This window comes from Emydura macquarii, unplaced genomic scaffold (genome assembly GCF_026122565.2).
Source record: "Emydura macquarii macquarii isolate MOO-44397 ecotype Brisbane River unplaced genomic scaffold, CSIRO-AGI_Emac_v2 contig_3451, whole genome shotgun sequence".
NCBI lineage: Eukaryota > Metazoa > Chordata > Testudines > Chelidae > Emydura > Emydura macquarii.
The window spans coordinates 2,216,486-2,239,776 of NW_027133588.1; the positions used below are offsets into that span (position 1 = coordinate 2,216,486).

A 23,291-nucleotide genomic window follows, 5' to 3' on the forward strand; every position below is an offset into this window, starting at 1 on the left:
ACTCCCTGAAGCGTTTGCATAATTACTAATGCTAATGGCTTTGGAGTGTCTCTCTCCTTCTTGTGGAGGAATTGTAATTGGAAAAATGCATAAAAATGTGATGGGGCGAGCTGGGGGGTGCTCCGTGCGGGTTTGAAACGGCACGTGCGAAGGGAAGAATTTCTCCAGGAAGGAGTAATGCAAACGGCTCACGCTCAGCTCACGCTCAGCTGGTCGCAGACCCAGATTGCCTCCCTGTGCCCGGCTCTGTGTCACCGCATGGTCATTAGGGAGCAGGAGGCGGGCTGGGTTGCAGAGCGTAGGCAGCTGTTGGGATTCAAAGGGGATTATAATAATGATGTTTAATGACACTGGAAAGGGCTCAAAGGGCACCTCTGAGGCAGAAAAAGATGCTTCACCACTGCCTGGGCACGCACGTGGGTTTCCTTGGCCCTCTGCTCACAGAAGAGCTCCCTGCATGGCCTCTGTCTCACACCAGCAGAATATGTTTCCACCCCTGCCCGCCATGCCTGACAGAGCCCCACTTTCCCAGCAAACAGCAGCGCTGGGCCAGATGGCCAGCCTCAACCTGCGGGGGCAGAGGAGGATGGAACCGGAGGGTTCCAGGCTTCTTTCGGAGTAGGGCTTCTGTTCAGTTCTGAGCCCAGCGTGCTAGGGTGGATGGGTGGAAATTCTGGCTGGGCCACTTCTGGTAGGATCAGCTCCCCTCAGGTTTGCACTCATGTTCCCTCTGCTTTCCAAGCCAGCATGTCTCCATGACAGACCTGCTTGGGCACTGCTGTGTGAAACAGGAGCTTGGCTGCGTTTTCCAAGCCCCCTCTCCTCTTCCTCTGTTCTCACCTTCAACTCCACGCCCTACACCTCCCAGGAGTCGGAGTCCATGCCAGGGCCTCAGAGATATGAGAGTGGGGCGGGGGGTGCCAGTCTTGCTCCTCCACTCCCTGGAGAGGTTGTGTCGTTGAATTGAAATAAATCTCCTGTCGCACTGTAAGCAGCTGGTGAAGCAACAGATGGCTGGCAATCTGTAAAACTCAAAAAACTCCAGGGCTGGGAGAGCGTCGATTTTATTGTGTGCTCATTCCTATTGCCGACAGCCTCAGAATGCATATGAAATAAGAGACATGACCTCACAGATGCCATCTGCAGATAAGGAGAGGAGAAGAGAAAGCTACCCTGACCCCAACACCCAGGACACCTTAAAAGAGTGGCCAGACCCTATGTTGGGGTGTAGAGAGAATTCAGTTCCTTGACTGCACCTCCTTGTAATACTCCAGAGTTGTGAGAAGGTCGTCAGGGAAGGGACTTTATTGGACTATAAAGCACCACACACACCGATAGCTCTGCATAAATAATAAATAGCAGCAATAATATTGTCCCTTGAGCAAGACAGTGTTTCATCAGCAGGGAAATTGTCCTCCTGTTCCATCCTAACATTCGCAGGCTGGCAGGTCCTGGCTCAGGGAGATATTTGTACCATGTGCTCTTTAGGAGTCCAGACTGCTGCTGCATTTCATTGGAACTGGCATGTAATTCAAAAGAAAATTTGGTTATTTATCATCTTTACTTTGTGAGAGGAGTTTGGTGATCTTCTCACACTTGTGAGAGTGAGGACTGGAGCCAGGCGAAATACAGCTTTGGCAATGAATCCCTAAGCAGCCTCAGCTCTTCCAGTCCAGGAGCCTCCATTTTAAACTCTGTGCACAGCCTAGAAATCTTCCAGCAGCCTATGTTTTTCTAGGCTTGACGCCTCAGGACAGACCTGTATGGGAAAAGGTTTCCAGTTCTGTAAATCCTCCTAGCCTCATTTATCTACGATCCAGCTTCTATTGCTCTCTGTCCCTAAAAAACGCAAGGCCGCAGCAGCTTCTTCAAGCCCTCCTCTTAATTATAGGAGTTAGGCTCATACAATCAGGGAATAGAAGCAAGGCCAAGTGACTTGCAAGACCAATCACCATGAACCAGAGACCTGATTCAACATGCACTGTTCAGTGGAAGCTGTTAATGCTCAGCACCTCCAAAAAACAAGAAACTTTCTTTTTTAAGGAATGTAGATTTGGATTCAGAAGCCTAACTTTAGGTGCCCAGGTTTTCAAATTACTGATCTATACTTTTAATGATGTTCTGACTCATATGTGAATAAATACATTTTGAAAAGGAAAAAATTAACCTGCAATTGATTTAATGATGATAAATTCTGATTTTTATCCCACAGCTCCTGTTCACTTTAGATCTCAAACAGGGCTAAAGCCATTTCTTTTAGGAGACTGCCACAGTCTAATAGTTCACTACAAATTTTCCATTGCTTAATTTCATAACATTATTTTTAATAATTCCACATAGCTCTACACACATTCGGTTCAGATTGCAATACTATTTGAAATCAGCTTGGATCAGAGCATGTCCCATGTTTGTAACCCAACAGAGGCACATGACAATTTTCTGCTCACAAACCATCACAGTCAGAGAAATTTTTCCTCTCTCCAGCTATTCACAAAATGGCCCAGGAACAGCAACATCACATTTTGGGTTTGGACCAGGCTTCTCAGGATAGATCAATGGGATGAGTCATATTGGTGTTTCTCCTGTTTCCGTGATTGGTTCAGCCAACTCCCTGTGACCACAAAGTGTCAGCTCAGCAGAATCTATTTCTACTTCATTTCTCTGAAGGAGAGAGAAAAGGCATTATAGTGGAGTTCTCCGATTTGGCTGAGAGAATCCGGAGGCAAGAGAAATTTTTTACTCCAAATCCTTGTGGCTCGTTCTAGCAGAGAGGCAGTGCACTGGGACATTACCTTCTATAATTCCTCCAACTCCTGTCTACTATCTAATTGTTTTACCTTTTGACACACCTAAAACTTGTATCTAGGTTTGGCAGAATTAAATTTTTTTAATATAATTTTGACAGATAATATAAATGTTTATTAAGCATTTTTTCTATTTTTATCAATTTAAATTTTCACAGTTGTGCAAAATTATGAATTTTAAGCATTCATTTCATACTTTAAATTTTCAGTTATGGTAAATTATGGGGGGGTCTTGGGCAATAATTATTTAATGACTAGATGCGGAGATTCAAAAATGTAGCTTTACCACCATTAACACACAAACTGCAAACATTCCATATCAAAATATACAAAGTAATTATCCTTACATCAAACTCTAATAAGTTTTCAAGCAGCATTTTTCTTACTTTGCCTAGCTGTAAATTTCAACTGTTGTCAATGAAAATGTTTTTTCATCAGTTTGTGTGTACACAATGAAATCAATGTTTACCAACATTTACAGATAAAAATCTAGGCTTCAGGTGTGATGTAACAGAGCCCTGTATACCGGAGCATCTTTCTGAATACCAGGCACTGTAAAGCTGTGTGCACCAACTGTGATATCAAACAGTTCATGAACCTGACTTCATGGTACACATACCTGGGAGGTTATACCCATGGCTATACTCTAAATAGTTCCTTACCCTCCGTGGTTTTCACACCCTCCAAACACTTGAAGGCATTTACCAGTGTTTGAAGTCTACATGTTCTAGAATCCTCTTCCTCTTCATTAAACATGAAGCAAACGCATCCCTGAGGCTCTAGGCCTGCACTGAAGACATCCAGGCTTATTCTCTTCTTGAAGGCTGGCAACACAGAAGAAGTACCCACCGTATATGTACTAAACATCTCAGTGCTCACATTTCCCACACAAACTCAGGAGGACGCGTGGCTCTATGTCTCATACACACACTTGAGTGCTTACCACAGAAAGGAAAATAAAAAAGCATTTCTGTTTGTAAATATTTTGCTGTGTGGGGTCCTGTGGTATAGATAGGAGCAGCTAAAGCATATAAATAAATAAAAGCACTCTGTCAGCGCTCGATGTCAGGGGAGCTCTCTTCTAGTTCGGGGGGGAGGGGAGACCTATGGTTTTTTGGAGCTGAAAGACCAGGGTTCCGTTCCCAGCTCCCCAGTTGCGTGCGCTTTATGTAGGTGTGTGTATGTTGCCTGCAACAGGCATCTGTTACAAGATCCCAAGCTCCTCCCAGACATGCCTGAACTAAAAGACAGACATGTGCAAAGTCCGACATGTAGATACAGACTCCCATTCAGACTCAGGTACATGTATAACATATTCAGACAGGCATCTTGGAAAAGAAGTCGGGGCTTGTGGTTAAGGACTCAGGAGATCTGCATTCAAATCCTGGCTGAGCCACAGACTCCCTGAGTGACCTGGGGCAAATCACAATCTCTGTAAATGGGGACACCACCACTTCCTCTACCTGCTTTGCCTAGATCTTAAGCTTTTTGGGCAGGGAAGAGTGTCTTACTTGTAAGTACAGTGCCTACAACTATTGGCCTCTCAGCCCTACTGTAATACAGATAATTACTCAACACCACAAGCACGTGCAGATTATTACATACGTACAGGTGCAGACAGACAGATCCTCCCAGCGCTACCCCAGACAAATTTCACATAGGAGCAGTGCTTTGTATTTGCACAGGCTATGATCAAGCAGGACAGGAACATTATCAAAAAAACACATTTTCCAGCTCTGCAATCCAAACGGAAAAGCTGGTTTATATCTAGAACAGAAGAAATCACATTATTTCCAGCCTAGAAATACAGCCCCATGCCAAATGCACAACGCCCTTTCCTTTCATTGTGTTTAGATGCTGTGACCATGTCTCTTAGGGGAAAGAAATACACCAACCATTCTCAAATGAAATTGCAGATGACCAGCAGGAGGCAGAGTTTGGGACTCTAGGCAGGTCTGTCCCCACCATTTGTTGTCCAGTAGGACAGGAGTGCTGGGTGATGTGGGCTTTTTTCAGTTTTAAAATTAAAATCTCCCAGAGAACTTATTAACAAAGCCTGTGAGGAATGGTTATTTGAATATGACTTAACCTTGCCTTCGAGAATATTAATGTAATATCAACGGGTAGCTTACATTTGTGAGCCAGAAAAGCTCTGCTGCTGTGACCCTGGAATTTTGCCAAAACACCCTTTCCCTTCTCAACCTCTTCATTCTCCTTTATTGTGTCTTTTGCTTTTTACACTACAACATGAAGAAACCACACACTGGGTCCCCAATAATTGTATTTGGGCTTGCCCACACGCAAAACTTAGCTTGCTGCAAGGCAGGGTGTGAATCTATCCCATGCTAGCCTGCAGTGGACTAAATATCCATGAGGACCCTGGTGATGCACACTAACAGGTCCTTAGTGCACTTCAATCTACACCCATTTCAAAGTAGGAGTGCACAAACACACACAGAGTAGCTACATTCACACTGGTTTCTGGCAGCTTCTCAAAACACAGAACATGGTGGCGAGTACCACTTGAGGGCTCACAAACTATTTAAAGAGATACTAGCCTATTCCCATCCACTACACCCTTCAGAAGGGCTACAAATATTATATTTAAAGGTAAGCTGCAATGGGTGCGTGTCTTTTTTTGCTTCCCTACGGTGTATGAAGAATGGCCTGGCAGCTTTTGGGTTTTGTTCTCCGCTTGCTCCTTAAATTAGAAATGCAGGTCTTGTTCCTCCTGTTTTTCCTGGAAGACATTGTGGATGAGTGGAGAACTAATAGTTTTAGGATATCAGAGGAGCCAGGAGTCTGGGATGCCAAAGATTGAACATACACTTTTTAACGTAAAGCAAGGCAGTGAAGAATAATCTCAGCAGTTTAAGAAAATCCTCAAGTCAGCCTTGTGCATAGTGGGGTGAATGAAGAGGCATGGAAATCTGTAGTTTCACAGGCCCACCAAAAAATACAGCAAGCAAATGCTAACACACACACAAGGTGAACAGGTCATCCTCTGAATTCCCCAGTATTCTCGCTATGTTCTGATACAACCTCCATGAATCCTTGGTTGCCACACTATGAAGGAGTGGCTCGTTAGCACAGAATCACAGGAGTCAGATATGGAAACTGCTGATCAGGTCAGGTAGGCCGAGCTACCAATGCTACTTTGATATGGAGATAGTAGCAATAGCAGGTAATTACCCACGTCTCTCCACTTCTGTGCCTGAGGAGATATGGGGAACATTATCAACCTGCTGGAGACTGAAGAAAATTGCCAGACTCAGGCTGACTCTTTCTGAAGGGTCAATTGAAACTGCTAAGCTTCCATTTTACTTCTGTCTGCCCCTGCTGGCTGGAAAGATTTTTCCCACACATGTGGTGTACAAAAGCTCTGGAGGAATGAAGTTACATAAAAACTTGTTCTACAGGCATGTTCAATTTTAAAACAGAAAGCCCACAATGCAAAGGAAGTGTAAACAATACTTCAGCTCAGGAGACACCCCGGTGGGTCCAGAAACAATGCAGTACATTTTTATCTGTCAGATTTTCTTTGTGAAAGTGAATGGAAAGGCAATTCAGTCTCCATGTTCATTCCACCCTGCTCTTCCCCACGCTGTTCTGTGCATAGGCCCAGATCCTGTCCATGAGTGGGGGCAAGAGAAACTTCAATCCATCCTGGGTTTCCTTCCGAGACTGTAAGCCCTTTGGGGCAGGAACTGTCTTTTTGTTCTGTGTTTGTACAGCACCTAACACAGTGGGGTCCTGGTCCATGACAGGGGCTCCTCTGCACTACAGAAATGTAAACAACAAAGACCTACTAATGGGCCCGACTCTTCCCAGAGGCTTCATTTCAGGGAAGCATCCTATTCAAGACAGCACTTAAGCATGTGCTTAACTTTAGCCCTAGGTCCCAGTGAAGTCAAAGGAAAATTGAAGCTTTGCGTTGTTGATTTCATTGGAACTTAAACACGTGCCTAAAACTGATCACGTTCTTGAATGCTTTCCTCAATCAGGACCAGGATGAAGAGGGAGCAGAGGAGAATTATTTCAACTGTGTTCCCTTCAGGAGGCTCCTTACTCTATAGGGAGAGCCAACCAGAAGCTTTTGGTTTCCCCCTGTTAACTATAGTGGGCTGAGATCTGAAAAACTCTGACCTCCTTTCTAAATCACTGGATCCCAGAGAGTCCTTGACAGTTTGTTCAGGTTAGTGATGTGATTCCCCGCACACGCGCCATTGCCCCAGCTCTGAACCCAATGGCTGTAACCAGTAAACCATGTGTGCATAGCAAAGGATTCCTCGATACCGAACATATGCTGTGGGTGAAAGGAGCATTAAACAACCCTGTCCTCAGGCCATTCTGAGACTGTCCAGGTTTCCTCTTCCACTCACATCTTGTATCCTGTCTCCAATATGCCCCCACAGCTGGCCCATTTGCTGAGCCAATCATCAGCTGTTGGAGGGCACAGGCTAATCTTCATAGTTCAGTCTTCTATTCAGCAAGTCCATGTTTCCCACTGAGAAAAGTATGGCTTGGAGCATTCCCTTCCGGGAGATAACTCTTCTATGTATAACAGAAGAAACCCAGATAGATATGTGCTGACCAGGGCCTTCAGGGTCAGCTGATCTTTGCAGTTTTGTTGTTGTTTATTTATATTGTCAAGTAGTGTTATGATTCATCAGCAAAGTAGCTTTTACTATAGTAGGCATTGGAAGGCCCTGTTTCTGTTAATTTCATTTGTCCCACTGTAGCTACATCATCGCAAATCCCCAGGGTAGCTGTGCTGCAACAGTGTAAGATGGGCCTTGTACCAGTGTGATTTGCTCCAGAAAGCTGAAAGATTCAGAGGTGTTAAGGCCAGAAGGGAGCAGTGTGACCATCTGGTCTGAACTTCTGCATAACACAGGCCATAGAATTTCACCCAGTGATTTTTGCATCAGACCCAGTAACTTATGGCTGAGCTACAGTGGATCTTTCAGAAAGACACTCAATCTTGAACAAAAAACTCCAAGTGATAAAGAATCCATTACTGATAGTAAATCAATCTGGTACAAGACCACAATATAGTTACATGAGCAACTACTCATGGTAGTGTTCAACTTGAATACAGCTGTCAGAATCTGGCCCCTAGTATGCAGGCCCATAGATCTTAAGGTCACAAGGGACCATCATGATCATCTAGTCTGACCCTCCTGCACATCACAGGCCACAGAACTGCACCTACCCACTCCTGTAATAGACCCCTAACCTCTGGCTGAGTTACTGAAGTCCTCAAATCATGGTTTAAAGACTTCAAGTTACAGAAAATCCACCACCCACCAGACAAACACCTGGGAAAGAATTCTCTGTAGTAACCCAGAGCCCTCCCTATCTACTGTCTCATCACCAGCCATTGGAGATATTGTGGCTAGCAGCTGCAGATGGCCAACATGCCATTGTAGGCAATCCCATCATACCATCCCCTCCATAAACGTATCAAGCTCAGTCCTGAAGGCAGCTAGGTTTCCCCCTACCCCACTCCCCTTGGAAGGCTGTTCCACAACTTCATTCCTCTGATGGTTAGGAACCTTTGTCTAATTTCAAGTCTGAACTTGTTGATGGCCAGTTTATATCCATTTGTTCTTGTTGTGTGCGTCATAGACCTCAGTGAGGAAAACTGCTGGGATTACCAAAGGAGCCTAAGAAAATCAGGCATCCAAATCCCATTGAATCGCAATGTGTTCAGAGCCCCTAAGCCTGTCAAACTCCTTTGAAAAGCCCAGCCCACATGCTGTGCTGAGTCTAGAGGGAACTGACCAACTGGCAGAGTCACAATTCAACACCAAGCCTTTCACAGAGAGTGCTTTACTCCAGACAAGCAGGGAGCCTAGTCCTGAACTCTCAGACAGCTGAGGACCCTTAGACCATAACAAAAGGCTCTCAGAACCTTGAAGGACTACATCCATAGCTCACCCTGCACCTCTCCTAAGTAGTGACAACATCAAGGCATCAGTCATCACTAGGTTTGATTATTCAGTGGCATTTTCTAACAGCTGCTGAGATGCTCCCCCATTCTGGGGAGGAAGTGCTTTTGGCTGTGCTCCTGCTGCTACCCCCAGCCTCCACATCTCCTCAACACTGAGCTGTTCCTTCCTTATTACTTCAGCCATTAAAACCATAATTAAAAAAAAAAACAAACAAACAAAAAAAAAAACCCACACCCTATAATTTCTCCTAGTAGATTTCCCTTTTCCTCCCCAGGACTTCTCTCTCAGATTTAATCAAACTCGCTTTCTTCGATGTTTCTTGTCTTATTTCCACGGCACAGATTGGCCCCAAGTCACACACAGAGCTGGGGCAAGCAGCTGCAGCTCCAGTGAAGACGCATCAGTCTCTCCCAGCTCTGAATTTTATTTGTGCCTCTAGCTTGGGCCCATTGCCATGATCTATTTCTGGAAGGATGATTTTGTGATTAACATGCCAGGTTGAGACTCAGGCAATCTGGATTCTCTTCTGACTGTGTAACAAACTCCCTGTGTACTTGCCCAAGCGCACACAATCTCCCTCTGCCTCAGGTTACCCCCTTTGGCTGTTTTGTCTATTTAGATTGCAAAGCTTCGGGGTGGGGCCTCTCTCACTATGTGTTTGCACAGCACCTCGCACAATGGCGCCCTGATCTCAGTTGAGCCTTTAGGAACCACTGTAATATAAATAGCAATGATAAAAAGAGAAGGGACATGACATTTTTGTTATCTACCCGGTTACTTGGTTTCTCTTTAAACCACAATAAGCTTCACTGGCTCGCTTCTTTCCACCCCATGCAAACAGCTAACCACTCCATTACATGCTCCCCCAAGCCAGCTGCCGATTGCCAGCCTACATAACCCTCTCCAGCCTAGATGCTAAAGTGCCTCCTAATGGATTGGCAGGAAGTAGCTCCTTCATCCATCGGCACATTTGAAAGGGATCATGTTAAACAGGCACTAAACCCCTCGCCTTGACTGCTGGAGCATGGCCCAAGTGCCATGGTCTGCCCAATACAGGGAATGGCACGCACCAAATTCAGCCTGAGCGCAAGCAGGAGTCTCCCATTACCTGCACTATTTCATGGAGCCCTGGCCCAGCGTCAGGCTGATTCCCTGCCTCTTCCTGACTCTGACCAGTGGATTTGGAGAAATCCCAGTCTGCAGGGGCCCAGCTTCAGGGAAAATCTGGCACAGCAGGCAAATGCAAAGATACACACACACACTTAACAGATGGTTAGTGCCAGGAGCCTCCGCAGATGGCTTTCAGCCAGGGGCTACTTTGTGCTGATGTAGATGCTGTGCAAAACCTCACTGAATCCAGTGAGGCTGCTGGAGGCATTTGGCCTCCTGCCTCCCTCCCTCTGTTTTATTAGGTTTAGTTTAGCAGTGGGCACCATCAGGAGTCTGCTGGTTGAGGCAAGATAAGCAAAGCACCGACAAACTGCTCCTGCAGGACCTCTTGTGTCTGCTCACCAGGACTGAAAGTTGCAGAAAACGAAGCTCTCACAATATGTTGGAGCTGCCTGCTCTGGGATGGGCTGATGCTACCATACCTAGCCCCCATGGTAGAAACCCCCAAATAAATGAAAACAGAAAATAGCAAGAATTTTAAAAATGAACCAACATGAGGCGACACGCCTCCATACTCAGTAGCAGCTCAGACTGAGCCTGGAGTCATCATTCAGGACGCCATTTATTTGGTCTGAACTGGTTTGACCATTCCTAAGACATTTTTGTTTTCAGACACGTCTCCAATCTCCACAATGGAAGTAATAAGGAACAAGGCAGAGCAAGGTTCAGTAAGTTGGAGCACCAAACCCACAACGGAACAAACACAGAGAATAAATTCCCTACCAGCTGCCCAGAAAGTAAGGCTGTTCCAGGCCCGAAATGTGGGTCCATCAGTAGAGAAGCAGGGTGAGAAAGTTCAGGACAAAGTAAACATGAAGACTGTGAGCCCGATTGTCCTGTTATTCACCTGGTGTAACAACATTGACTTCAGAGGAGTTATTCCTGATCGGTGCAAGTGTAAAGGGGAGGAGAATCAGGCCCTGACGTCCTCAGTGACTCTAGACAACAGGATCAGATGAGATCTCCCAAGATCAGGCATGAGTGAACACAGCCACAGCTGCACCAGCAGCTGTCAGGTTCTAGGCAAGGAACCCTTTGCTGAGAGTGTCTCTGGGAAAGCTAAAAGGAATCAGGCAGAACTGAGACTAGATCTACTTGGCTTGCACCATGGCCCTCTGACCTAGCCTGGGACTGAACAATTCAGAGAAAGCACACCTAGTTCATGTCCAGGTGAGCCCAGTGAGAGACACAGCTCCCACTCAATGCCCTGGAAAGACAAACACAGGGACTAAAAGATGGATCATTTCTTGCCTTGAAAACTCCGAGGCACTAAACATGCTATGACATCTGGCTGAACAGCCTGGTTCAAACTGTCACACTCTTGCCAAGGAGACATTGACTGACAGATTACATCAGACACACGGATGACGGGCTGGGACATCTTGAAGGCCCGTCTCAAACCGCCTGCTGGTTTCCATTTGTGGCGTTAATCTTCAGTGACAAAGGGGCTCCACGTGACTAAGCCAGCTGTGCAGTGTCAGTAAGTAGGACAACATATCATATGGTCTAAGGGGAGTTTGATCTCTGGGGCAGGAAGGACTCATCAGAGAGCTTGATCTGTGGAGGAGCAGATCATCCCCATAAGAAACCCAGTTGCCAGAGAAGGAAGGCTGAATTTCCCTGTGTGAAGAGGGAGCAGATCCCTGGAGGAAGGAAAGATGAATGTGAAAATCCACAGGGAAGGAAGACTGGGAGTTGGAAGCTGCCCTTGAGAGAGGGTGGGAGTGGTGACATAGTATACAGAGAAGCATCAAATGACTCAGCAATCTCTAAAGCCCCTAAAATGGGGGCCAGAGGCTACTGATCATGGAGAATCATCTCCTGCTCAAGCTGCATCACACGCGTGGTTGTCAATCAGCCCTCTATATGGACAGTCATTCCTTTCCCCTCCCTTCCTTTGCATTTCAGCTTTACCTCAGTTTGATCTACACTTCAAATATTCCAACGCTAGCGCCTCTCTTTTCCCTGGCGGCATAGGCACCCTCTGCTCCCTCTGCAGAGCCATGAATCATGATAGAATAATAAGCTCATTTACGAGAGGCACACAAACCCAAAGGACCAAAGAGCGGAATAAATCGCTACAAAGCTCTATAAGCCGATTTAGTCATTCAACAAGTTCTCTTTGACTCTCGCTTTCTCTAACCGGTGTCCAAAGAATGCCACAATAGAAGAGGACGACAACCAGCACCTCCTTTCAAGAGGTTCATTATTTTTGTCTTTTCAACATCAAGTGATGAAGTGACTTAAAAAGGTTAGAATCCCAGAGCGATGACCCAACTCCCCACAATGGTGATGGATGCGAACACCTGTAAGGCTTGTAGTCGTGTGTGCTACGTAAATGAATAGCTAGCACAGGAGTGCAGCCCATTAACTCCACCAGTGGGAGATGCCTCTTAACCTCTAAGTTATTCTCTCCCAAATGATGTTGCTTGTCTCACCCTGGGTCTCTTCAGAAACAGGGAGAACAGTCCAGAGATCATTTTACACTGAATGAAATGAGACAATATTAGTCAATGAATATTAAATAGTGCATTATTCTACTGTAGCACCAGAGCTCTCTGAAGATATTAGTTCCTTAGCCTCACAGACCTGTCCCACCCACCCCCACCATGATACTGCTCTACCACTATCCTCATTGTACAGATGGAGAAACTGAGGCACGGAGGGGTGAAAAGACTTGCCCAGGTTTGCACACTAAATCAGTGGCACAGTTGGGAATAGAAGTCTTCAGATTCAGAACCATTAAAAGATGCTCCCACCCTTTTCAACACTGAACCTCCAACCCAAACCATTCATGAGGTAGAAAGAGTTCGCTTAACCTTTTCCATCCAACTTTCTTTTCTTTAAATTTCCATACTTCTGGGGTTCCTCAGCCCAGACAGGACTGGGAGCAGCCATATGAAATGGCAGAAGGAAAGCAGAATGAGGATAACAAGTCTCACAGGGATCCTTATTTGTCATATATATAAATCAGGCCCCAATTGAGATCAGAGCCACATAGTTCTGGACACTGTACAAACAAAAGAAAAACAAACAAACAAACAAACAAACAAACAAACAAAAAGAGTTCTTGCCCCAAAGAGCTGACAATCTAACTAGGGACAAAGCTGTGAGAGGTGGGTATAAAAATCAATGCGGGGAGAGGGAAGGAAAGACAACGAGGGCACTGATAGGAATTCAAAGCATCTCTTAACAAGTGTCCAATTTGGTGGTTTCATAGGGCTGGCAAGTGAACAAGAGAGAATAATGAACCACTGACAGGCCACCTGCCTGGCCATTACCATTAAGCTGCTCACCACCAGCGTCACAGTAGAGGCAAGTCTTAAGAAGGGATTTGTTGTGTTTCTTAATTCATTAGTGCTTTGAGATCGACAGACAGAAGGCACTACACAGAAATGCAAAGCAGGATTAGCCAGATCTTTGGAGGATCACCCATCATTAGTTTGTTTGTTACTTTTATTGCTGTCCTCTCTCAAATCCCCAGGAGGGGATCTGAAATCACTCCACAGCAAGAGAACAGTTGATTTTCCAACCATGCTGCCCTCACACTGAGGGTATCCCTCATTTATCTGCATAGGGATGAAGGGAGTAGGGAGGGGGGCATTCAGTTCTCGTATATTAATCCCTCTTTGCTTTCCAAAGAGCCCAGGAATTGCTCAGCTGGCATTTTCGTTTATGTCTTAAAGCCTGCATAGGGTGTAATACATGGCTTAAAGGAACAGCTCACTGGATGCACATAAACAAACCAGCAGACTCATGCCACCTCTGCTTTGCAACAGGAGTCAGACGCTGGGCTTCCTTCATTTATATAATTAACTGACTGATTATTCTCAACACAAGACAGAACCACTTTCAATAAGCTGATTGCAGGAAGTGATGGAGCTGGGGAGGGGGCAAAACCATGCAACTAGAGAATAAAGGCCCCAAACTTGTGGAGGAGGAGCACAAATTACAGAGTAAAAAAATGCTAGAGGTAAATAAAGGAACTGGAAAATTCAGTTCCCTCCATTTGCAAATGGGTATTTATTGCTGTAGGGGTATGAATTTTTGAAGCACCTGCTTTACCAGAGCAGTGAGAAAGAATCCAAGAACCAAATTAGTACGGACAATGAATTCTCCCTCACATCCTCGTAAGGACCTGATTCCACACCCACTGAAGTCTTTCAACTGACTTTAATGGCCCCCCAAAGACTGTCACCAGTTCAGGGTTAGGAGTCCCTGGCAGCGAACGAAGCCCAGTACTGAACAAAGACTGAATTCCCTTCAGATACCCCAGCAGAATGATTCTCTCTCCATTCCTTCAGGGCACAGGTTGAAGTTCGCTGCTGGAGCAAGGATGGAGAAGCTCAGAGGATGAAGACAGAAAGGTGGGTGCTAATATATAAGAAATGCAGTTTAAAAAAGGGACAGGATCATTAAATTGATCTCACCCATCTCCAGCACTAGTCACTTCTTTTTTGGAAGGAGAATCCTCGGATGCCACCCCTGGAGGGGGAAGAGCAACTTGCTCAGCTTCCAGTTATGAGGATGAGGGAGTGATGCTGGTGTTTTGTCATGAATAAGATAGGAGGTTTTACAGCAAGCTTAGAGAACAATAAAACCAGAGACGGCAGCTGAGAAAACAAAGCCTAGCAAATTATTCACACTCTGCAAGAATTCACAGGAGCGCAAAAAACAGATCCCCGCTCCGCAATGACTGCAAAGGAAACACTGGGTAAGCACCACGCATTGCACACAAAGGATATGAACTAAGAGCAATGGGCAGCCCTGCGATGTAATAGTCTGGGATGGATTACACAGCCAGACTGGAAGGGTTGCCTGGCTCTGAGCTAGGATAACATTTTGAAAATCACCTATGTGACTTAGGAGCCACAGTCTCATTTTCAAAAGCAATTTAGGCACTTGGGAGCTATTAAATGAGTTAGGCTTTTAAACATCCCACTAAGTGCCCAGCTGTAGGTACCTACAGACCTTCAAAAACTCTGGCCCTAAATGCCTAAAAAGCTTCTGAACATGGGGTGTAGGGTCCTAAATCACCTTGAAAATTTTACCCTAGAACTCAAGAGATTTGGGATCTCATTCTCAGCACTGCAACAGACTTCCTGTGTGACCTTGGGCAAATCAGTTAACCTCTCCGTGGTTCAGTTTCCCGTTGGTAAAATGGAATAATTCCAATTTGACTACATAGATTGTAAATTCTTCAAGGAAGAAACTGTCTTCCACTTTGTGTTTGTACAGTGCTTAGCACAATGGTGCCCTGATCTTAGCTGGAGTCTGTAGCCACGACTGTAATCCCAACAACAAATAATAATTCAGAGTCTGCTCCTACATCTCATTGCATTCTAGTTAGTCTACTTTTAGATGCAAAATAACCTCTTAAATTTAGGTTCACATCAATAAGCTGCCCAAGATAGTGGAAAGAATGAAAAGTGGAAGGACTGAATGGCAGGAAAATAAAATTAAAAGTTGCCTGAATGGATGAGTCAGACTCTCGCCTCCATATCAGATACGCAATTAGTCCTCTTCTCACAGACCTCCTGGCTTGGTGTTATGTGTGACAGACAAATCAATCCTCTCCCTCTTTTAAACACTGTCTAATGAATAAATCAGCAAGGTCACTAATGTCGCTGCCTCACCCCGCCTCTGCCAACTAGTTGGAGTTGGACTTGCCACCTGGCTCCACCTATGGCTGTTCCTACGGCAGCCACTTGTTCTTCAAAGTGGGGTCTAGTGGTTTGTACAGAAGACTAGGCAGCAGGACTCCGGGGTTCTATTCTTGCCTCTGCCACTGACTTGATGTAGGACCTTGGCCAAGTCATTTAAATTCTCTGAGGGCAAATTATGCTTCCCTCTGCCTGGGTTTTAGAGCTGCTGTTGTGTCAGGGGGCTTCAGGCAACTGCTTGGGCCCAGTTCATCCTTGCCCAGTACCTACTGCAGTCCTTCACATCAGTGTATTGTGGGTGTCAGACTGCACCCAATCAGAACAGTAGGACTTTGCACCGCTTTAGAACACTGCACAAGTGCCTATGGTCAGCCCTAGCGCCTCACTAAAGAGAAGCTAAAATAGGCCTTTACTGCTTGCTGTTGGGCTGAATTAGAGCCTGCTAGCGAAATGGCCCATGGGCCGTATAATCGCCTTTGCACAACACCCTGCCTATGTGAGAGTGATGAGTTTTGCAGGAATCAATGGTGGATTAAGAGAGAATTGAATGAATGATCGGATGCAGGCCCAATGGGAAACGGGGACTTTCCTCTGATCCGATTGTTACTTCTGTTAAGCTCTGTCTGTTTTGTGGCTACCTTGTCCTCCCATCACACCACACCCTCTTTCATCCACCGGCTGTGTCCTGTCTGATACGTAGATGGCTCTCTAGGGCAGGTCTGTCACTTGCGAGTGTGCCAAGTACCCTGCATGGAGCCCACATTAATTGAGATTCCCAGGTGCTTATACAACATAAATAATTACAGTAATGACCCTGGTCCCAGTCTCCTTTCCATGGGGGCTCGGAGTTTACTAAAGCAATCATAATAATTTGCATGAGACCAAGTGTGCATGAAGTGTCTTCAAGACATGTCTGAAGAGAACGTCCCCACCCCAAACCACCCGCAGTCTACAGAGACAGCATCCAGACACGAGAGGGAGGCAACGAAAAGCAGTGTGCCGGGGTGGTGGGGTGTGTTGCAGCAGGTCCCTGGCTCCCAGCCGCCCTTTGTCAAAGTTCCACCTCTGCCCAACTGAAGGGAAGCCTGGGTGCTTTCCCTGTCTCTGGTGGACATTGCTTCTCTCTGGATACTGCTGAGCCATCTGAGGCTCAGCTAACTCTTTATGAATAGCAATGTTTTGCCTTGGGAATGGATCTAATTGCACTAATAGGCCGGTATTTTCCAAAAATCAGTCCCCAGGAGGATTCACCCTAGAGCCCACCTACAAGGTCTCCAAACCACCCACTCATCCACACTCCTCCCAGATTATATAAACTCCCACCTTGCATCCACTTCCCTTCACTCCTGCTTCTGCCTCTGCACTGCTGAACGCCCCTGGGAGAAACCCAGCAGACACACACACTTCTGGCAGCCCTCAGAAAGATGCTCCCCAGCTTCTGGGCTAGGCCCTGTGTCCAGGGGGGCACGTATGCCTAGGGAGGGGCAAAGTGACTAGGAGGGTGTTTCCGTGCTTTCCTATAGAAGTAACCAAGGGAATAGACAACACATTGGCTAGCACCGGGGACTGAGTGGATAAAGGTGAGAGCTGAAGGAGAGGATGGAGGCTTGGCTAACTAGGTCAAAGAACGTGGGGCTGGGAAGGGATTTTCCTCCTCAGCATGTCAGTGAGGGACTTGGCACATGGAGTGCATCCCACTGGTCAATAGAGGCACAGCTCTCTGTTGGGATGGGGGCATGGGTGGTCTCACTCCAACCTCCAATGGACATCACAGAAACCACCACCACCACGACTGCTGCTAATTGCCCCTCCCCAGTTCAGAGGCCAAGGGCTGAATGAGCCATGGAGACTGAACTGCCCTTCCACCCTAGAGGAGGCCATTCAGATACCATTATACCTCCTTCTCCTCCACTGGCTTTCTTTCTCCCCCAGTATTACATTTAAGTTCTTCATCCCCACCTGCAAGGTTCTGCCAAAGGCTGCCCCTGCCTGCATCTCTGCTCCCAGTTCCTCCCCCATACCCCATCCAACCCTCTCTTCTTTCTGCTACCTTTGGTCTCTCCCCACTCATGCCATTGTACCATGCACCAGCCACAGGATAGCCTCTCTCTTACCCTGCCCAAAGTGCCCTCCTCCTCCTCAACTTGCCCTGCTTTTCTGCACCGCTCACTCCCCTCCTCTCAGGCTGCAGTCTCCTTGGAGCAGAGACTGTCATCTCCCAGGTTTGTTAAACTCTGTGAATGGCTACGGAGCGGATGTGAATTGGAGGGGCCTTGCTGCTTTCACTCATGCCATGAGGTCTGCCAGCCCCTCTCACCCACACTATGTAGTTTGACTCTCTCTCACACACACTCGCACGCGCGCTGCAGGTGCCTCAGGAATACAAACAGCTCCGTGAAAGCAGCCCTGGAGAAGAACATTGGAGGGGAATGGGTACCCAAGGCAGGAGGGCAAGAGTGGAGGGCCAGAAGCAGAACGGGAGTTCCCAGGAGGAGCCCAGGGATCTGAGGCAGAGGAGTGGTGCATGGGCAGAAGGAGCCATCAAGGAGAAGCCCTATACAAACCAAGTGAATATTTCTAATGAATGTTAGGGGCTTGTCCACACTTGAAATGCTACAGTGGCGCCATGGCAGTGCTTCTGCATAGACACTACCAACGCTGACAGGAAGGGTTCTCCCATTGGCATAGGTAATCCACCCCCCCAGGAGGCAATAGGCAGTTTGATGGAAGAATTCGAACATTGACCTAGTGCTGTCTACACAGGGATTTAGGTCAGCTTCATTACATCGCTCAGCGGTGTGGGTTTTTCACACCCCTAAGTGACGTGTCTGGGTCAGTCTACTTTTCTAGTGTAGACCAGCCCTAGAGCTCTCTAGAAACAACTCTCCAAAGCTCTGGAGCTGATCAGAGAATGGCATCTTTCTACAGGGCTTTGAACGCACCCCATGCAATTCGGTAGCAGGGTTCCAACGACCTATTTGACTCCTTCCATGTATGAACTGCCAAGACAGTTGCACTCCTCTGGAGCAATGCACATTGTGATGCCTGGGCCACAGGAATGTAGAACAAATTCCAGAGGTGATCACACCACCCCAGACGCTGATCATCTTTTGGGAATGCTGCAAGCCCCACCTCTTTGGTACCGCAACCAGAACGACATTAAACCACTGCCCCTCCCAAAAGGAGGAACCCAAGCACAAGTAAAGCTGTGTGTAACAAAGGAAAGGGGAGAAGCTGAAGGTCCTATGAAGTTTGCCAATCTATTCAACCTGGGAGACTGAGATACTATGCTGAAAGGCAGCATACAAATCTTTCATCTAGATAGCTAGGGAGATAGATAGTCAGGGCCACCTGGAGGTGGGGGAATGCAAAAAGAGGCAATCTGCCCCAGGCCTACTTTTCAGAGGGCCCCCAAACCAAGTGGTGTTGCAACCTAGGCCTCCCCTGAATGGTTTTGCATCCTTGAGTTTGTTTTTTAATTTGTTTCAGTTACAGATTTTGCCTCTGGCCCCCAAAAACCTCCATGAGGCCCTGCAGACAACTGGATGGACTGTACATGATCCGAACTTTCCATCAAAAGTTTTGATTTGAAATTTAGCTTAGATACTAATTAATAAATGAGATGACTTGTGAGTTCTTTCCTCTATCACAACCTTCGCTGGCACAACTGAACCGTTCCTACTGAAGACCAGGCTGTGTTAGAAAGAATAGGGCTTTATAATGAGAGAGGTTCCAGAGACCTCCGTGACATTTTCTTTTTCAGCCCTGGGGAGGCGGGACCAGAGCTGGCCCCGCAGATCACAGACCCAGAGCTCCAAGCCACCATGGGCAGCAGGAGGCCCCGGAACAGTCAACTGTAGCAGCAGTGGATGCTGACTACCCCTCTCCCCCATGGGGCTCAGGCTCTCATCCCCCCAGTCAGCCCCATTTTATCACAGTTATTTTTAGTAAAAGTCAGGGACATGTTACGGGCTTCGGTGGATTTTTGTTTATTGCCTGGGGGCTGTCCCTGACTTTTGCTAAAAATAACAGTGACAAAATCTTAACCTTAATAAGGATAGCTTGCTGCACCTTTAACCATGGAGCGACTACTGCCTGCATTATAAAGAACAAGCCCAAATGTTAAACACTGCAGAAAAAGTTTGAGCTCCAAGAAGATCCATGTGGTAATAAGATGACTAACCATGCAGCCTTTGGTCCTGATAGTAATTACAAGCACTGCTGTGTGCCATGCAAGTTCTGACAGGCACCCCCATGGTCATATAGATAGCAAGTTCAACTGCTTATTTCCAGAAAAGTATTAGAAACTGACTTGACTGCAATCAGGAAAAAAAGCACTGTCATGCACCATTATGAGTCACTGAAATGCAGCCACTTCTGGGGTGGAATGCAACAGTGCACTGGAATGGGACAAGGCAGGAAACAAAAACTGCTATATCCAGTTGAAACTGCAGAGGGAATTGAAGCAGGCAGAATGAGCCAAAATTCTTCCCTGCTGCAACTCTATTAAAGTTGATGGAGTTGAACCAGAGCTGGATTTGTTCCAGTGTCGTCATTAATAGTGAAGCTGGAATACGTGTAGGGTGCCCTTGCCCTTGTGAACAGCACTGATTTTTAATGGCCACAGGTGCCAAGGACCTTGGTTCCATGTCTCATCTAAAAGACATCCCACTCCAAATGAATAGCAGAGGTGGGGAGGGAGATGGGATAATTTTGGGGGACAGGGAGCCTGCAGAACCTCACGCCAGTCTTGCCTCGAACCACTGCAACCAGTACCACAGCTCAAATCAGAGCTCAAACACGCACGGTAAAAGACAAAGGACTTTGGAAGGACAGACACCTTGCTTCCATTGTCTGCCTTCCCGGGGCTTGGCTGGCTTCCTCCTGATGCCCTAGGCATGGTGACTGATGAGTTAATTTTCTGCTGACTTCAGCAAGCAGGGAAGCACAAAAGCTGCTTTTTGGTCTGAACAAACATTGTCTTTCTCTCCCTCTCAGTACTTTGTGCGTAGGGGTATTGAGTGGCTGGTTGGGCCGTAAATCCGGTGCTAAGACAGTAAATTCTAGCTTTGTAAAAACACACATCCATTGTCAACGAGTATGTGAACCCGAGGTTTTGCAGACAGCAGGGCTATTAAACGCTGCTGTCAGAACAGCTTTATTTGACTGCATCAGCTTTTGCAGATATGAGTGAAATGGAATTTACGACTGCTTGTGAGTGCCACCAGCACATTGCAGCCTGGGACTACAGAGCTGTTGCTGCTGCCATTGCCTTTCTGTGTGATCTCCTCCTCTCAGGCAGAGATACGGGGCACGTGATTGCCACACCAATTACACAAGATCAACTCCAGCAAAACAGAGGCTTTGTCTAAGAAAAGACTACGTTCTATGTAGCATACAGAGATCTCTGTCTGTATCTACCGAGACAGAGAGAGAGGGAGCAGCAGCAGCACCCAGGGCCCCATCCTGCAGCCCTTACTCATGTGAGTAGCTTTACTGAAGCTAATAGGGTTACTCAGAATTGGACCTCCCATGCCTCAAAGTCTTCAGGCCCACAGGCCTGGAACCTTGAGTTGACCGAGTGGGAGAGAGCAGCAGAATGCCCTTGGGTGGACTAGAGAGCTGGCAGATGACAAGGGATAGAGAGACAAGGGAACCAGGAGGGGAGGGCACAAGAAAGAAAGAGGGAAACCAGGAGAAGGAGCAGGGAGAGGAAGGACAGAAACAATGAAAGAGACAAGAAATCCATCCTGCTACCCCGAAGCAGCCCCTTTGTCAGCTAGGCAGGAAACGCTGCCTACAGGGAATCTGGGTGGGGTTACCACCTGGCCGGTATTTGACTGACCTGGCCGGTTTTTTATGGATTTGCCAGTTGCTAGAAAAATAATTTAATCTGCTGGGTTTTTTAAGTAGGTCTAAAGATTTGCATTATCACCACAATACACTGAGGTCTAATGTTAAAAGGTTCTGTGCCCAGCTAAAGCTGCTGCAGTGTTCCCATTTCCGCAGTTTAAGCAATAACAGATTAAAACTGCTGGAAATACGGCAGCTGTCTGCCAACCAACATGCAAGAACACCACGCGTGTGACAGAGAGGGTTTGAGTCACCCGAGAGTGAGGTTAATCAATCTTATCTATATGTGTTCTCTATCTATCTACTCTAAACAGTTGTTGGGGGGGGGGGAAGTTGCAAAGTTGCCTTGGGGTTGGGGTTGCCATGGGCTTGCTTTGTGGAGGTCAGCGAGAGGGTTGCCAGTTTTTTTTGCATTTCAAAGGTGGTAACACTGGATCTGGGTGATGTGGTGGGAAGAGAAAGGAGTGATGAGGATAGCATGAAGGGTGGGGAAGCAATTTCCAGGCACAACTCCCTCTACATCTCGGTTAGATTAGACCCTCATCCCCTGGTGGCTTTGTGGGAGAAGAGACAATACCTGCCTGCAAACAACACTGATCATTGGCCAGCCTTAGCCAGATGTGGGACATGAGTGGACTGAATGTCCAAGGCACCATCTGCCTTAGGCACAAATAAAGCAAACAGCTGCCTGGGTGGTTCGCTTCTCAGACAACCTCCATAACTCACATGCAGGCCCTGGCTCCCGTTCCTGCAGCAGGCCAGAGGGGGAAGGAACAACAAACCTGACACCCCAGGGTTGCAAGGGAGGCAACTCAGGGCCTGAAACTCTGCTCCAGGAACCTGGGGCCCAGGAGGCATCATCCCATCTACGGAGAGCTCCGTTGTGAGAGCCTCCTGCAGATCCGGGGCTGCTCCGGTTTCCATCTGCCATGAGAAGTAGGTGCCCACATAGCAGAGCTCACACAGGTGCTTATTGGCCTAAGATTCTGACAAGTCACACTAACCCAGGCTTGGTCTGTACAGTGGGAGTTTAATCTATTTCCAGTCATTTGTGGGGTCCCTTAAAGGGCCTTTTCCAGTTCCATTTTGCTCACTGCACAAGTCTGGAAAATTCAGCCCTGCAGCCTGGAAAGCTCAAAGACAATCACTCTCTGCTCCTCCTGAGAGGCCCCCTTTTGCACCTCTGTTGTGAAAATTCACCTCAGAACAATTAAAGAGGCTTGGATTTATTCTGGCATCACTGTGTGATGATGAGATAATCTGTAGATTCATCATCTTCTGCCATATCCCAATGGGAAGAGCCCAGAGCAGTGTCACAGCCTCATAACATAGTTGTTCTGTCCCACAAGATTAATACAGCTGTTGGCCACCCTACTCCAAAATTCTCCTCCTTTCACTGTTTTCTTCAAGTCTTCCTGCCATGAGGCTATTTTCAAGACCCAAGCACATTAGCACTGCTGCAATATGGTGGCACTAACCACAGTGCTGGGTCAGATGAGAGAAAGACACAGATGTTCTGGGTGTGGAGATGTCACAACTTCTTCGGGGCTCTGCAGAGAAGCAATACAGCTTGTCCCAGCCTTGGGACAAAAGTGTCAATACTGCCTTCAGGCCTAGTGTGTCAGATTGGGGGTTCGGGAAGAGGAGGGTCTTATGACCTTATACTTAATTTATGCAACATTTTAACAATCAGCCAAATTAAAACAATTGACAAGGCTGTCTAGCCGTTAGTGCTCACATCAGTTGTTGCAATTTCAGGTTCCTCATCTGTGCAATAGAGCTAATATTTACCTTCCCTCCTGGGGGCTCTAAGGATGAGCCAGATAACATCTGCACAGGACTCT

At 46.8% G+C, this 23,291-nt stretch overlaps 1 long non-coding RNA gene across 1 annotated transcript in view; it reads right to left on the reverse strand.

Moving 5' to 3' along the window:
* Positions 1–1,113: 1,113 nt before the first annotated feature.
* LOC137144430 (uncharacterized) overlaps positions 1,114–23,291 on the reverse strand; it is a 29,167-nt gene continuing 6,989 nt past the window's right edge. Inside the window, exon 2 of the long non-coding RNA XR_010917399.1 lies at positions 1,114–1,519. This is a non-coding gene — a long non-coding RNA (uncharacterized lncRNA). The remainder of the gene's footprint in view (positions 1,520–23,291) is intronic.